General features: G+C 49.2%; 1 protein-coding gene across 5 annotated transcripts in view; it reads right to left on the bottom strand.

The window, feature by feature from the left end:
• Window positions 1–866: 866 nt before the first annotated feature.
• The window catches only part of FKBP6 (FKBP prolyl isomerase family member 6 (inactive)), a 30,685-nt gene continuing 17,838 nt past the window's right edge, over window positions 867–13,713 (bottom strand). For all 5 annotated transcript variants that reach the window (XM_015447213.4, XM_074034682.1, XM_005549355.4 and 2 more), the window contains one exon: window positions 867–1,309. The gene's annotated coding sequence lies outside the window, so the exon portion shown is untranslated. The remainder of the gene's footprint in view (window positions 1,310–13,713) is intronic.

The following is a 13,713-nucleotide window of genomic DNA, read 5'->3' as shown; positions in this document are numbered from 1 at the left end:
AGTTTCAGAGTAGCAAAGTCTGGTCCAATCGGTACAAAGAAATGCCTGCTGGATCCGATGGCCCAAGCAGGTCAGCAGCAAGATGGGACAGCAGCAGGGCAAGGAGTCGCTGGCTGAGAGTGGAGAAGCCAGTGTAGACGGCACCCTTGAGGAAGGAAGGCCCAGGAGGGTGACCAAGGTCAGGGAGGGTGATGAGAGGGGACACGGGGCCAGGAAAGGCTCCAAGGATAGTGTGGGCACTGTGGGGGAGACCTGGAGGCACAGCTGTGGGTACCCGCGGAGGCTGAGAGGTGGGGCAGAACAGGCGAGGGGAGCCTCCTGCCTCAGCCCCACGAGGGAGCGTGGGACCCTGGGACAGGCGCAGAGAGGCCTGTGTGCAGCAGGGAGCCCTGGGTTTCGGGGTGCAGGAGGGTGAGATAGCCTCAGGCCTGTGTGGGGCAGGGAGCCCTGGGTTTTGGGGTGCAGGAGGATGAGGTAGCCTCAGGCCTGTGTGGGGCAGGGAGCCCTGGGTTTTGGGGTACAGGAGGGTGAGGTAGCCTCAGGCCTGTGTGGGGCAGGGAGCCCTGGGTTTCGGGGTGCAGGAGGGTGAGGTGGCCTCAGGCCTGTGTGGGGCAGGGAGCCCGGGGTGTCGGGGTACAGGAGGGTGAAGTGGCTTCAACTTTCTGTTAAGTTGCTGGCATCAGCTCCTGACACTGGGAGCGGGCTGTAGGGAACCCCAAACCTGGGGTGCAGCGTTTCACTATCAGGTGAATCAGAACCGCTGGCTCCAGAGCTTGAGCCCCAGCCCCACTGGCAAATGGCCTCCCCCACCCGTCTGCAGACTCTGGAAGCTCAGCTGAGTCCCCGCAATTCACTTATACTGGATCTTGCAAGGACAAGGAAGTGTTTTATTTATTGACAACAAAAACATTTGTAACATAATTCTCTCTTCAAAACAGAGAACCCTACAAAATACACAAAGCAATCTCTATTGGTGTCCACCCGGGGACACTCGCAGCCGGAAGGGGGGCTGGGACTGGGAGGGAAGCCAAAGACTAATTCCGTCTAAAAAAACAAGAAACTGCCTTAAAAAAGTAGCAGTGTTCTACTTGTCAGTAGCTACGCTCTCCCCTCCTGTGTTATGAACACGGAAAACAGAAAACAGCACCTGTGAAAACACATTTCAGCCGCGTCTGTCAGAGATGCGGCCACGGGGCATTCCAAGCCCTGCTCCAGGAAGGTGGCTGCCACGGTGGCACTGGGGAGCTCCCTTCCACTCCCCCAACGATGCAGAACCACAGCTCTCTCCCCTCGCTGGTAGGTGAAGAACCTGGGAATCAAACACAGCCATTAAAAACATCTCAGGACTCAGCAGCTGCCACACAAAGTCACAGTCACATGTGCTGGGGGCCAGCGGCTGAGGTCAGAGAAGGGCATGGCCGGTGACCAGACAGGAGCCAAGAGACAGACGCTATCATGGTGTGGCCCTACTAGATGGACTCTGGGAAACTTTTTTTTTTTTTTTTGAGACAGAGTCTTACTCTGTCACCCAGCTGGAGTGCAGTGGCACAGTCTCCACTCACTGCAACCTCTTCCTCCCGTGTTCAAGTGATTCTCCTGCCTTGGCCTCCCGTAGCTGGGATTATAGGCATGCACCACCATGCCCGGCTCAATTTCTTGCATTTTTAGTAGAGATGGGATTTTGCCATGTTGGCCAGGCTGGTCTCGAACTCCTGACCTCAAGTGATCTGCCTGCCTTGGCCTCTCAAAGTGCTGGGATTATAGGCATGAGCTACCCTTTCCCTTCTCTTTCCTCCCTACCCCAACACAACCAAAGGAGCCAGCACCTAAGAGAGGGAAGAGGAGGTGGGGTGTAAAGAACAGACCCCTTTCCAGTCAGACTTCCAGAACCGTAGGCAATGGGAGAGAAGTAAGTAAAGACAGGTGGTGGCCATGTGCAGTGGCTCACACCTGTAATCCCAGCAGTTTGGGAGGCCAAGGCGGGCGGATCACTTGACATCAGTAGTTTGAGACCAGCCTGGCCAACACGATGAAACCCCATCTCTACTAAAACTACAAAAATTAGCCAGGCATGGAGGTGGGTGCCCGTAATCCCAGCTACTTGGGAGGCTAAGGCAGGGAGAATTGCTTATACCCAGGAGGCAGAAGTTGCAGTGAGCCGAGATTGTGCCACTGCACTCCTGCCTGAGTGACAGAGACTCCATCCCAAAAACAAAAAACCAAACCAAACAAAAAACCAAACCAAACAAAAAACCAAACCAAACAAAAAAACCAAACAAACATTTCTGTAACATGATAAGAAAAAAATACAGTTCAGCCAAAGCCAGCATGGTGTTTAATGGTGGAGCCAGCAGCAGCTCCATTACACTCATGAGGCACGTTTGTCGCTACTAACCCTGTTCTTGAAGCATGCACCCCCCCCATCAGACAGGCTCTGAATAAGACACGAGAGGAGGGCCAGGTGTGGTGGCTCACGCCTGTAATCCCAGCACTTTGGGAAGTAAAACTGGGGGGATCACCTGAGGTCAGGAGTTCAAAACCAACCTGGCCAACATGGCGAAACCTTGTTTCTACTAAAAATACAAAAATTAGCCGAGCATGGTGGCGGGCACCTGTAATACAAGCTACTTAGGAGGCTGAGGCAGGGAGAATTGCTTATACCTGGGAGGCAGAGGTTGCAGTGAGCTGAGATCGCACCACTGCACTCCAGCCTCAGCGACAAGAGCGAAACTCTGTCTTGCAGTGGAGGAAACAACAACAAAAAAAAATACAAGAGGAGAAGACAAAATGACCATTACCTACATATGGTATCACATGGCTGGTGCATGCAGTGAAGCTGCTGATAGAACTCACAGAACTAATGACAGAGTTATCAAAAATAACTAAAAAACGTCGGAAAGGTGTTTGATTACAGAGAAACAAATAGGCAATTTACAGAAAGGCCGCCTCAGTCTGGAAACATGTGAACAGAGACCTGGTCAGGGATGTGCTAATGCTAGAAATGAGATCCTATTTGAGATACACCAACCTGGCAAATATTAAAAAGTCTGGCAATCCAAATGATGACAAAGTGACGGAATGGAACCTCTCAGACACTACCAAGGGCAAACTGGTACAGCCACTGGAGACGTCAGTTTAGCACTACCTAGTTCAGGCAAAGACACACCCATCACAACCAGTGACAGGACTTTGACTGTCACAAGAAAAGTCAGGCGTGAGGATAACTCCACGACCATGTTTCTGTCTATTTAATCTCTATCTACCTACCTACCTGCTAATCACTGTTAAAACTATTTCCATATCCTGACAGGATGGAATGCTATCCAGCCACTTCTTCTTTTTTTTTTTTTTTTTTGAGACATGTCTCACTCTGTCGCCCAGGCTGGAGTGCAGTGGCGCGATCTCGGCTCACTGCAAGCTCCGCCTCCCGGGTTCACGTCATTCTCCTGCCTCAGCCTCCTGAGTAGTTGGGACTATAGGCACCCGCCACCATGCCCGGCTAATTTCTTTTTGTATTTTTAGTAGAGACGGGGTTTCACCGCGTTAGCCAGGATGGTCTCGATCTCCTGACCTCAAGTGATCTACACGCCTCAGCCTCCCAAAGTGCTGGGATTACAGGCTTGAGCTACCGTGCCTGGCCTGCCACTTCTTAAAAAGTAACACAAAAAGGTAGCTCTTTTTGTGTTAACTTAGAAAACACCCAAAATGTAATAAAAATATATTCTAGTACAAAATGTGTAATTCTTTTTGTGGGCAAGTTACATATACACTCATATTCTTTTTTTTTTTTTTTTTTTTTTTTGAGATGGGGTCTCACTCTGTCACCCAGGCTAGAGTGCAGTGGCATGATCTCGGTTCACTGCAAGCTCTGCCTCCTGGGTTCAAGCCACTCCACTGCCTCAGCCTCCTGAGCAACTGGGACTACAGGCACTCGCCACCACACCTGGCTAATTTTTTGTATTTTTAGTAGAGATGGGGTTTCACTGTGTTAGCCAGGATGGTCTCGATCTCCTGACCTTGTGATCTGCCTGCCTCGGCCTCCCAAAGTGCTGGGATTATAGGCATGAGCCACTGTGCCCGGCCAGCATGTGGCATTTTTGTAATTCAAAATTAAGTACTACCAAAAAATTGGAGGGTGGGTACAGGAACAGCAGAAAGATGTTCATTGTCAAGCCTGGGTAATGATACATGGGTAGTGATCATGTTATTTTTATGTTTATTTTTATTTTTTACCTTTGGAGACATTTGAAAATGTCCATAATGACAAGTTTAATAATAATCAAGTGAAAAAAGAAAGTTTCAATCTAGGGTGTGTCCCATGAAATGACTTTAGGAATAAACCCTAAAATCAATATTCTCTGGGCATGAATGCAGATGGGTGGAGATAAACTTCAAGCTCCCTTCAGACAAAGGGATCCCACGAGGTTCTGGTAGTTGAATTTTCAAATCGGAGCCAATAAAAAGTAACACTTTAGCATAAACGAGAATGCACCAACATAGGAAAGCTCAGCTTACATTTCATTTTGAAAACCCAATATATGTAGCACACAGAGGTGCAAAGTCAGAAAAAAGCTGTATCCGTGGCTCAAGGAGAAACAAGCCCGGAGATTGACAAAGACAATGGCAGTCAGGCTGAGGCAGGGAACACAGACAAAGGTCCACAGCCGACTCCAGCTGAATCTATTCCTATGAACCAGGCTGCTTCCAGGGCAGGCGGGCCCCAGGCCTCGGGAAAAGGCACAGGGACCGTGAACTAGAAACCCAAGCAGCAATGCCAGTGGTGTCCACTATAATTGTACAACATAATGAGCAGTAATCAAAGAAGGGTGTGAAATGTAACAGAGAAGACAGAAGAGTGATGTAATCACGGAGGCTGCAGAGCCCAGGATGTTTCTGTCGGAAATCTGAGGACAAAGAGCTGAGGATCAAGGCTCAGCAGGTTCCGTTCCCACGGTGGCGGTGGGTGTCACATGCCAGCCCTGCCTCGCAGCCCCAGCCTCAAGCACTTCCCTGTACTCTGCAAAGAGGAACTAGAGTCAACTCAGCCATGAACATCATTGGGTGAGAAGACTCTGGAACCTTGCATGGGTCACTCAGCCCTTCAAAAACACTGATCAAAGTTATGGCTGCCTCTTCAAAATCCCAGCAGATGAACCAAGGCTGTACGTAGTAAACGTGGAGATTGAAAGACCTTCCTGAAACTACTCAACTGGTTCCCCTTCACAAAATGCATTACTCAGCCAATCTGGATATCTCCAAAAATTCCAACTTAGGGGAAAACTTTTTTAAGGAGTCCTCGTCCCTTGGGACTCTGGTGTGACACTCTGGCCAGCCCACAAGGCGGCAGTCCTCTGGCCTGCTGGGCCCTCCACCTGCCCCTTCCAGTCCCTCCAGGCAGCTGCTCAGAGCCGACCCTCGCTGCGAGGCCTCCCCGACTTGCTTCTCCCCACCCACCCTGGGGCCCTGGCTCTCTGGCGGCCACTCCATGCTGACTGCTGCACTTCCCACAGTTGCCCTCGTGGTCCTCCAGGCTAGCTCTCTGCTCCTCCCTTGGCCACATCCCTCTGCAGGGAGTGTGATTACTTCCCCACTGTCACAGCTGGCCACCTAGTCCCATGAGAATATGCATGGAGCTGAGTGGTCTGGAGCCCACCCCTTCCAGGCTGACATGGAGTGACAACGCTTGCAGGTGCCTCCCGGATTTGGGGGTGGGCCAGGCCTCACAGCGTGGCTCTGCTGCACTTCCTCCAACAACTGCAGCTCACCACCACCAGCTGCCACCGTGCTGTGATACATGGTCAAAGAAGGGTCAAAGTGCCACCTCAACTGCTACCCTTGTTTAAAAACAAGGTTTAGGGAGGCCAAGGCAGGAGGATCTAGGCCAGGAGTCTGACACCAGCCTGGCCAACATGGTAAAACCTTGTCTCTACTAAAAATAACAAAAATAACCTGGGCGTGGTGGCACGCACCTGTAATCCTAGCTACTGGGGAGGCTGAGGCAGGAGAATTGCTTGAACCTGGGAGGCAGAAGTTGCAGTAAGCCGAGGTCGTGCCACTGTGCTCCAGCCTGGGCAATAGAGTGAGACCATGTCTCAAAAAAAAGGAAAAAAAAAAAAAAACCGTGATAATTACCAAAATGTAAATCAGAGAAATAAATTCAGCATATGCTGTTGGAAAAATGGCACCAATGGACTTGCTTGATGTGGGGTGTAGCAAACCTAGCATTTGTTAACAATGTAAACAATGCAGCAACCCTCAAGTGCAGTAAGCAAACAGCAGAAAGATGAGGTGAGCTGTGTCCATCCGGCCCCAGCCACCAGAAGTGAGCACGAGAAAGGAAACGTTCTGAAAGACGGCTGTCAGGATGATCTCATCTGGGACGGAAAGGATTAAGCCGAGAATGCTGAGGATGCAGAGTGCTGAGTTATCTCTACATTGGCAAGATGTGTAGTCCCCTGCACATGCTGATCTGTAAGAGGGTATGAGAGATGGGAAAATGGCCCCCAAGATGTCCTTGTTCCAATTCCTGGAACCCATGAATACATTACCATACATGGCAGAAGGGATTCTGGGGTTAAATGAAGGATCTTGAGCTGGGCAATTATCTTGGTCAGCCCGGTGTAATCAGATTCTCGTTAAGAGGGAGGCAGGAGGGTCAGAAAAAGAGGAGGAGACAAAATGACAGGAAGCAGAGGGGAAAGAGGGGCTGAGAGAATGAGATTCACAGAGGGGGTGAGAGAGGGAGAGACAGAGAAATACTGGAAGATATCATGCTGCTGTCTTTGAAGATAGAGGAAGGGGCCACTAGCCAAGAAACGCAGGCAGCCTCACTAGGCCATTTCTTGGAGAAGCAAAAGGAAGTTAGCGCAGATTTGCTCACATTCATCGCCATGATACTCAGCTCACCAAAAAAATGAAGCTCTATGACCTCAGGATGCAAAACATTCTGGAGATGCCCCTCGGTCTGCCTCTTGCTGTCTTTTCTGTTTGGGCTGATGCTGACAATGACTGTTGTGGGTGCTCTCACAGGGACAGGCAGACCACATCCTTCTCACCTTGTGAATGTCTGAGCAACCTCTGAGCTAGAGAGAACTTTTGCTCATAGCTCTTTACTTCTTTTATCCATTAGATTTGAAAACACTTCTCTGGGTTCTTGAACCTCTGAGGCTCACCCCAGTTCATCTCAGCTTCACCCTGCGTCTGTGGCTGCTTGGGAGCATAGGGGAGCATCAAAAGTATGACAGTCAGTAACAGCTACAACTGAAGGTCCTGAGAGCATGATCAGCACCCGCAGAACAGGGGTCAGCCAGCAAAGCTGACGGGGACTCATGCTCTTCCTAGAAGGTACAAGGCACTGGCTGCATGTCAATTCCGTATTGCTTAGGCTCACTTCTTTCACTCACTGCCTGTACACTTAATTATCCAGGTTGGTGTTTCAGATTATGTATGCTTGGAGGCTGGGCTTATGCACCTAATGAACCCGAGAAATTAAAAACAGACTAAGCCAATATCTGACGGTCTTAATGAAGCATAAACAACTCCACAGTGACCTTAAAGATGTGCCTGCTCCATGGCTGGGCGCGGTGGCTCATGCCTATAATCCCAGCACTCTGGGAGGCCGAGGCAGGAGGATCACTTGAGGCCAGGAGTTCGAGATCAGCCTAGTTAACATAATGAGACCCCATCTTACAAAATAAAACAAAAATCAGCAGGGCCTGCTGGCACATGCTTGTAGTCCCAGCTATGCAAGATGCTGAGGTAGGAGGACTGCCTGAGCCCAGGAGGCTTCAGCGAGCTATAACTGCACCACTGCACTCTAGCCTGGGTAACATAGGAGACCTTGTTTCTCTCTTAAAATAAAAAAGTGATTCAGCTTCACCCTACAGACAATGAAATCAAGGCCCAGAGACGTAAAATGACTTGGCTAATGTCATAGCAAGAGATAAAACTGAGGATCCAAACGTTCTGTCTTTCAGCCCCATCATGAATCATAAAGGGCACGTCCATGATTGTGGACGATCAGCGAAAGGAGCCCGTTATCTCCAGGAGTTTAACTTAGCAGCTCTCATTCATACCTCATCCGCAAAGAACACAGAATCCACAACAGTAAATCTTAGCAGGAAGCAGGGTTTAGGCCCATCTCAGCTGCCAAGAGAGGATGTGGAGAGGGAACGAAGGGCCAAAGCAACCCTTCCAGGGGAAATGCCTTCCCAGGAAGGGGTATGATGAAAAGGCAGCCACCGAAGTCGAGGTATTTATAGCCACACAACAAAGGGATGACTTCAGGGACACCTCCAGAGCTGGGAGAAAAGGCATTTCACAGATACGCAGAAGATCAAGAGCCCAGGTCACACAGTTTGCCTGGAACACGGCACGGCCTTCATCTGACAACAAGAGAATGCCTTCTTGGCCCAGATGCCCTGCAGAAAATGCAACGCCATTTTGAGGAGGAAAAAAAAAAGTAGAGGCATAGGGAAAAAATTAATTACAAAAATCACCAGGTGCAGTGACTCACACCTGTAATCCCACTTTGGGAGGCTGAGGCAGATGAATCACCTGAGGTTAGGAGTTCGAGACCAGCCTGGCCAATATAGTGAAACCCTGTCTCTACTAAAACTACAAAAATTAGCTGGGTGTGGTGGTGCATGCCTGTGGCGAAGGTTGCAGTGAGCTGAGGTCATGCCACTGTACTCCAGCCCGGGTGACAGAGCGAGACTCCATCAAAAAAAAAAAAAAAAAAAAAAAAGGAAAAAAGAAAAAGAAAAAATTAATTATAAAAATATATTTAAACAAGTCTTTATTCAGGACTCAGAAGTGTCTCACTGGATGCACGAAGTAACTCTGAGAGACTCAATACTGGATAGTTCTTAATCTCTTTGGGAAGAAGGGGATCAAATAGATTCCCTGCCTAGATCCAGTCACATACTGTGAGAGATGATGATCTGCTCCTGGGGTTTCCTGGCAACTGAGCAGGGCAGCCGGGTCACAGGAAGGCTATTTTGGAACCAGGGAATCCCGGGCCCCAGAGGCCTCCTGTGGCCTTGGCGCTGGCACCGGGCTGAGGGCCCACTGCTCTGGGGCTCACTTCAGGCCACCTCTGAGCCAGGACCAAACCCCGGAATCTCAACAGACCAGAGTGTACTCTCCACAACCTGGCCTTTACTTCCACTGGGGCCTCCTGGGAGCTGCTCTGACTTTCCAGAAAACATTGTTTTTAGTCTGTTAAGATCCTCTTTCCCCAGGGCTGGCCAAGTAGTAGGCCTCAATCCTCTACAGCCCAAAGGCTTCAGCTTCTCTTCAACAGAAGAAGCAAAGGAGGGGGAATTTCCTCAACATCTGAGAGAAGGATAAAAGTGCACGGCCACCCTGGGGTCATGCGCCACCTGAATAAAGCAGCTGAATATGTTTAAGGCTTCAGGCATCATCTGGGGCTTAACATTTCAAATCCAATGAAAACGCTCAGTTATTTATATACGCAGAGGCCTCCTCAGGGAAAGGCCCTGATTCACTAAGCTTTACTCCTTCCCCAATCTGAGGCAATCATTTCTTCCTCACAAGAATGTCGGGAAAGTTAAGTGGGTTTACAGACATGAGAAAGCACTACAAACATGGGACGACGCTTCCACTCTGGGCCCACATGACGATGGACTGGACTCTTCATTCATGGCGACATGGGATTCTAGTAATATGCCAGTACCTCTTAAGCTGCACATCATCATGCTGTTAAGGAGTCTGTGGCCGGACAGCAGGGGGTGGACTGTGACATAGTCAGAAATATATATTTGGTCTCTATCCCTTTCCTGGCACACAGTTCCTAAAACCCCCAGAATCTCTGAAACGATGGGTGTTTCTTTGTATGCTAATGACTGGTAGCTGGGGATTCTTGGACAACCTCAGAAAGGGGGCTGGCTGCCAGGGAACCAAGCATGGGACTAGGGAAGGGCTGAAGCAACCTTCAATTGGCAATCACCAATGGCTAACCATTTCTGTGCCAGAAAGAAGGTTTGGAGAGCTTCCGGGCTGCAGAACACCGGTGGGTGCTGGCACATCCCTTCCCTCACATCATGCCCTGTGCGCCACCCCATCTGGCTCATCGGTATCTTTTTTTTTTGAGATGGAGTCTTGCTCTGTTGCCAGGCTGGCATGCAGTGGTGCGATCTCACTGCAATTGCAACTTCCACCTCCTGGGTTCAAGAGATTCTCCCGCCTCAAGTAGCTGGGGCTATTCTCCCAAGTAGCTGGGGCTACAGACGTGCACCACCACGCCTGGCCTTTTTTTTTTTTTTTTTTTTTTATTTTAGACACGGGGTTTCACCATGTTGGCCAGGATGGTCTCGATCTCCTGACCTCATGATCTGCCCACCCTGGCCTCCCAAAGTAAGGGATTACAGGTGGGAGCCACTGCACCTGGCCTTTTTATTTGTTTATTGAGATGGAGTTTTGCTCTTGTTACCCAGGCTGGAATGCAATGGTGTGATCTCGGCTCACTGCAACCTCCACCTCCTGGGTTCAAGCGATTCTCCTGCCTCAGCCTCCCGAGTAACTGGGATTATAGGCATGCGCCACCACACCTGGCTAATTTTGTATTTTTAGTAGAGATGGGGTTTCTCCATGTTGGTCCAGCTGGTCTTGAACTCCTGACCTCAGGATCCACCCACCTCGGCCTCCCAAAGTGCTGGGATTACAGGCGTGAGCCACCCTGCCCGGCCACCCTTTTTTTTTTTTTTGAGACAGGGTCTCACTCTGTCACCTAGACTGGAGTACAGCGGCACAATCTAGGTTCACTGCAGCCTTGACTTTCCAGGCTCCAGCAATCCTCCTGCCTTAGCCTCCCAAGTAGCTGGGACCACTGGCACACACCACCACATCCAGGTGATTTTTGTATTTTTGGTAGAGAAGGAGTTTCATTCACCATGTTGTCCAGGCTGGTCTTGAACTCCTGACCTCAAGCGATCTGCCCACCTTGTTCTCCTGAAATGCTGGGATTACAGGTTTGAGCCATCATGTCTGGTCCATTTGTATCCTTTTAAAAGCTTCTGTAATAAACTAGTGACTACGAGTAGGTGTTTCTGAGTTCTGAGCACCATTCCAGATGACTCAACCCAAAGGAACAGGTGTGAGAACTTCTGATATATATATCCAGTTAGTAAGAAGCACAGGTGACAACCTGGAATTGTGACTGGAGTCTGAAATGGGGTCAGTCTTGTGGAACTGAGCCCTTAACCTGTGGAGTATGCACTAAGTCCAGGTCAAGTGTCAGAGCTGTAATGTAGGACACTGAGCTGCTCTCAGTGTAATGTAGCTGAAATGGAGGACACTGAGCTGCTTTCAGAATGGTTGGAAATGTCTGGTGTCAGAAGTGAAAGGTTCTGGAAGTCCTGAGTGTTGTGAATGAGAGTATAGAAGGAAATAGGCTTCCCCGCTATACAGGGAGGACGTGGGTGGAGTCATAGAAGGAAACCTTGGCTTTATGTTGGTAATTGTTAAAGCCGGAGGTTGAGCACATGGGGGAATCTTAATATTCTTCTCTTTAGTTATGTAACTTTGAGATTTTTTTCAAAGAAGGGAAGAAAAGTGTACTATTATGAAAAAGATCTGAGAAGAGCTCTTAGATTCAAAAATTTGATTGCTGAAATCGAAATGGAAGAGTTGGAAAATTAAGTACATTTCGCAAGGGAGAAAAAAAGATTTTAAGGAGACAGAATAGAAGATCCCTGAAGAAGGTCCAACTTCCAAACAATAGGTGTCCTGGAACAAGATGCCAGGGAATAAAGAGGAAGACACGATTAAAGAAATAGTACACAGGAATTTCTCAGCTCTTACAAGCTTAAGCCTCTAGAAGTAAGGGACCTATCTAAAGGACTTGAGCAACAGGAAGTGCCTGGACATGCTACTATGGAATTTTAGATGAATCAAGAATAAACAGATATGGCTGGGTACTGTGGCTCACGCTTGTAATCTCAGTACTCTGGAATGCCAAGAAGGGAGGATCACTTGAGCCCAGGAGTTCCAGACCAGCCTGGGCAACATGGTGAGACCCTGTTGCAACAAAAAATAAAAAATTAGCTGGACATGGTGGCACGTGCCTGTGGTCCCAGGTGCTCAGGAGGTTGGGGAGGGAGAATTGCTTGAGCCTGGGAGGTTGAGGCTGCAGTGAGCTATGATCGTGCCACTGCACCCCAGGCTGGGTGACAGAGCGAGACTTTGTCTCAAAAATAAAAACAAACAAAGTGGAGCACAGGAGATACTGTCTTTAGCTATATGAAGCCAAGAACATCAGTATTGAGTATATTATTTTTGTTACAATAATGTAATAGAGGATCTACAAGTAGTAACGTAAGAGAGGAAAGAGTTATATTATAGCAGGAAGTCAACAGATAAATATCCAAAACATAAATCAAGAAATGGCAAAAGAACCATAGTACTGAGCCCTGTGGAAGCCTCTCCAGAAGAAACTGAAATTCAAATCGGGGTCCCTGTGTATATGCAGCATTTGGCTCCAGCTCTATCACTTAGGAGCTCTGCAACCTTGGCAATGACATGGCATTTTCATGCCTAATCCATCAACTGTAAAATGGGGTCATATCTACATTATGCAGATCTTACATTAAAATATTAACACATGTAAAACATGTAGAAGAATACCTGGCATTTAAAATATGATTAATAAAAATTTTGACCAAAATTAATAAAAATACACTAAGAAAAAAGTAATAAATGCTAGGTGATACTACCTAGAAGAAAAATGTTATGATAAACCAAGAGCAAAAGAATGACAGCCACGCCTAGGCAAACTGACCATGTGGGTGCTCACCTCACCCTGCACCCCTGCTCCTGCCAGGTAACCCAAGACTCCCTCAAGTTCTGGCCACCCCGATGGAGCTTTCCCAGTCACTCCTGGTACATGGGGACCAGCCCTGGACTCCTGGTTCTGGCCCCTGCCCACCCACCTCTGTTAGCAGATGGCTGACACATCACTAAAGCTGCCCTCCTCCACAATCAGTGACTTCGGTTAGGGCACCTTCAGACCCTCGGGCACTATGGTCATGCTCCCTCAGGTAAGCTCTGGTTTGTCATGAGAACTCTTCACATGAGAACCCTACTGTCGGTTCCAGATGGGAGGCCGCATGCTCCTGCAACCTTTCCTCTCTTGCCAGTAGGTTCACCTCCAGGCTGCCATCACCTCTCACTCAGACACCTGCCACCTGATGGACCTGCCACTTTAAATGTGTCCCCACGCTGCCCCTTCAGCCCCTCAGAGCAGCTCAGCTCTGGCTAGGTCTTCCCCTCCTCTATAATGCCCTACAGAATGCCACCCACGTTCCAAGGAGGCCCCAAATGAAGGGACGATATCAGAAGCTCTCACAACTCCCTCCCAGGGCCCCTTGGGTCCATCCCCCAGGCCTGGCTCAGCAAAGCCTCTCTCTGATCAGGGGCGCCCCCCTACAGCCCACTCTTGAACACTGTCATTTAAGGGACTTGTCTTGTTGTCCCTGTTTAGACTCCCAATCCCTGCAGGTCAGGGCTGCAGAAGTGGTACTGGACCTCTCTCTATATGCCACACAGCATCCAGAGTGCCCCCCAACAGTCAGCTCCCCACAGGGATGGCTGGAGACAGTGAGGAAGGCGGGCCACACGGGGCAGGGCAGGCATGGCTTTCCCCCATTCGGAATGCTGTTTCCTTTGGCAGCCATTCCTTGCATTTGGTGTGTT

The sequence above is a fragment of the Macaca fascicularis genome, chromosome 3 (genome assembly GCF_037993035.2).
Source record: "Macaca fascicularis isolate 582-1 chromosome 3, T2T-MFA8v1.1".
Lineage (NCBI taxonomy): Eukaryota > Metazoa > Chordata > Mammalia > Primates > Cercopithecidae > Macaca > Macaca fascicularis.
This window is presented reverse-complemented; position numbering and strand designations above follow the sequence as displayed.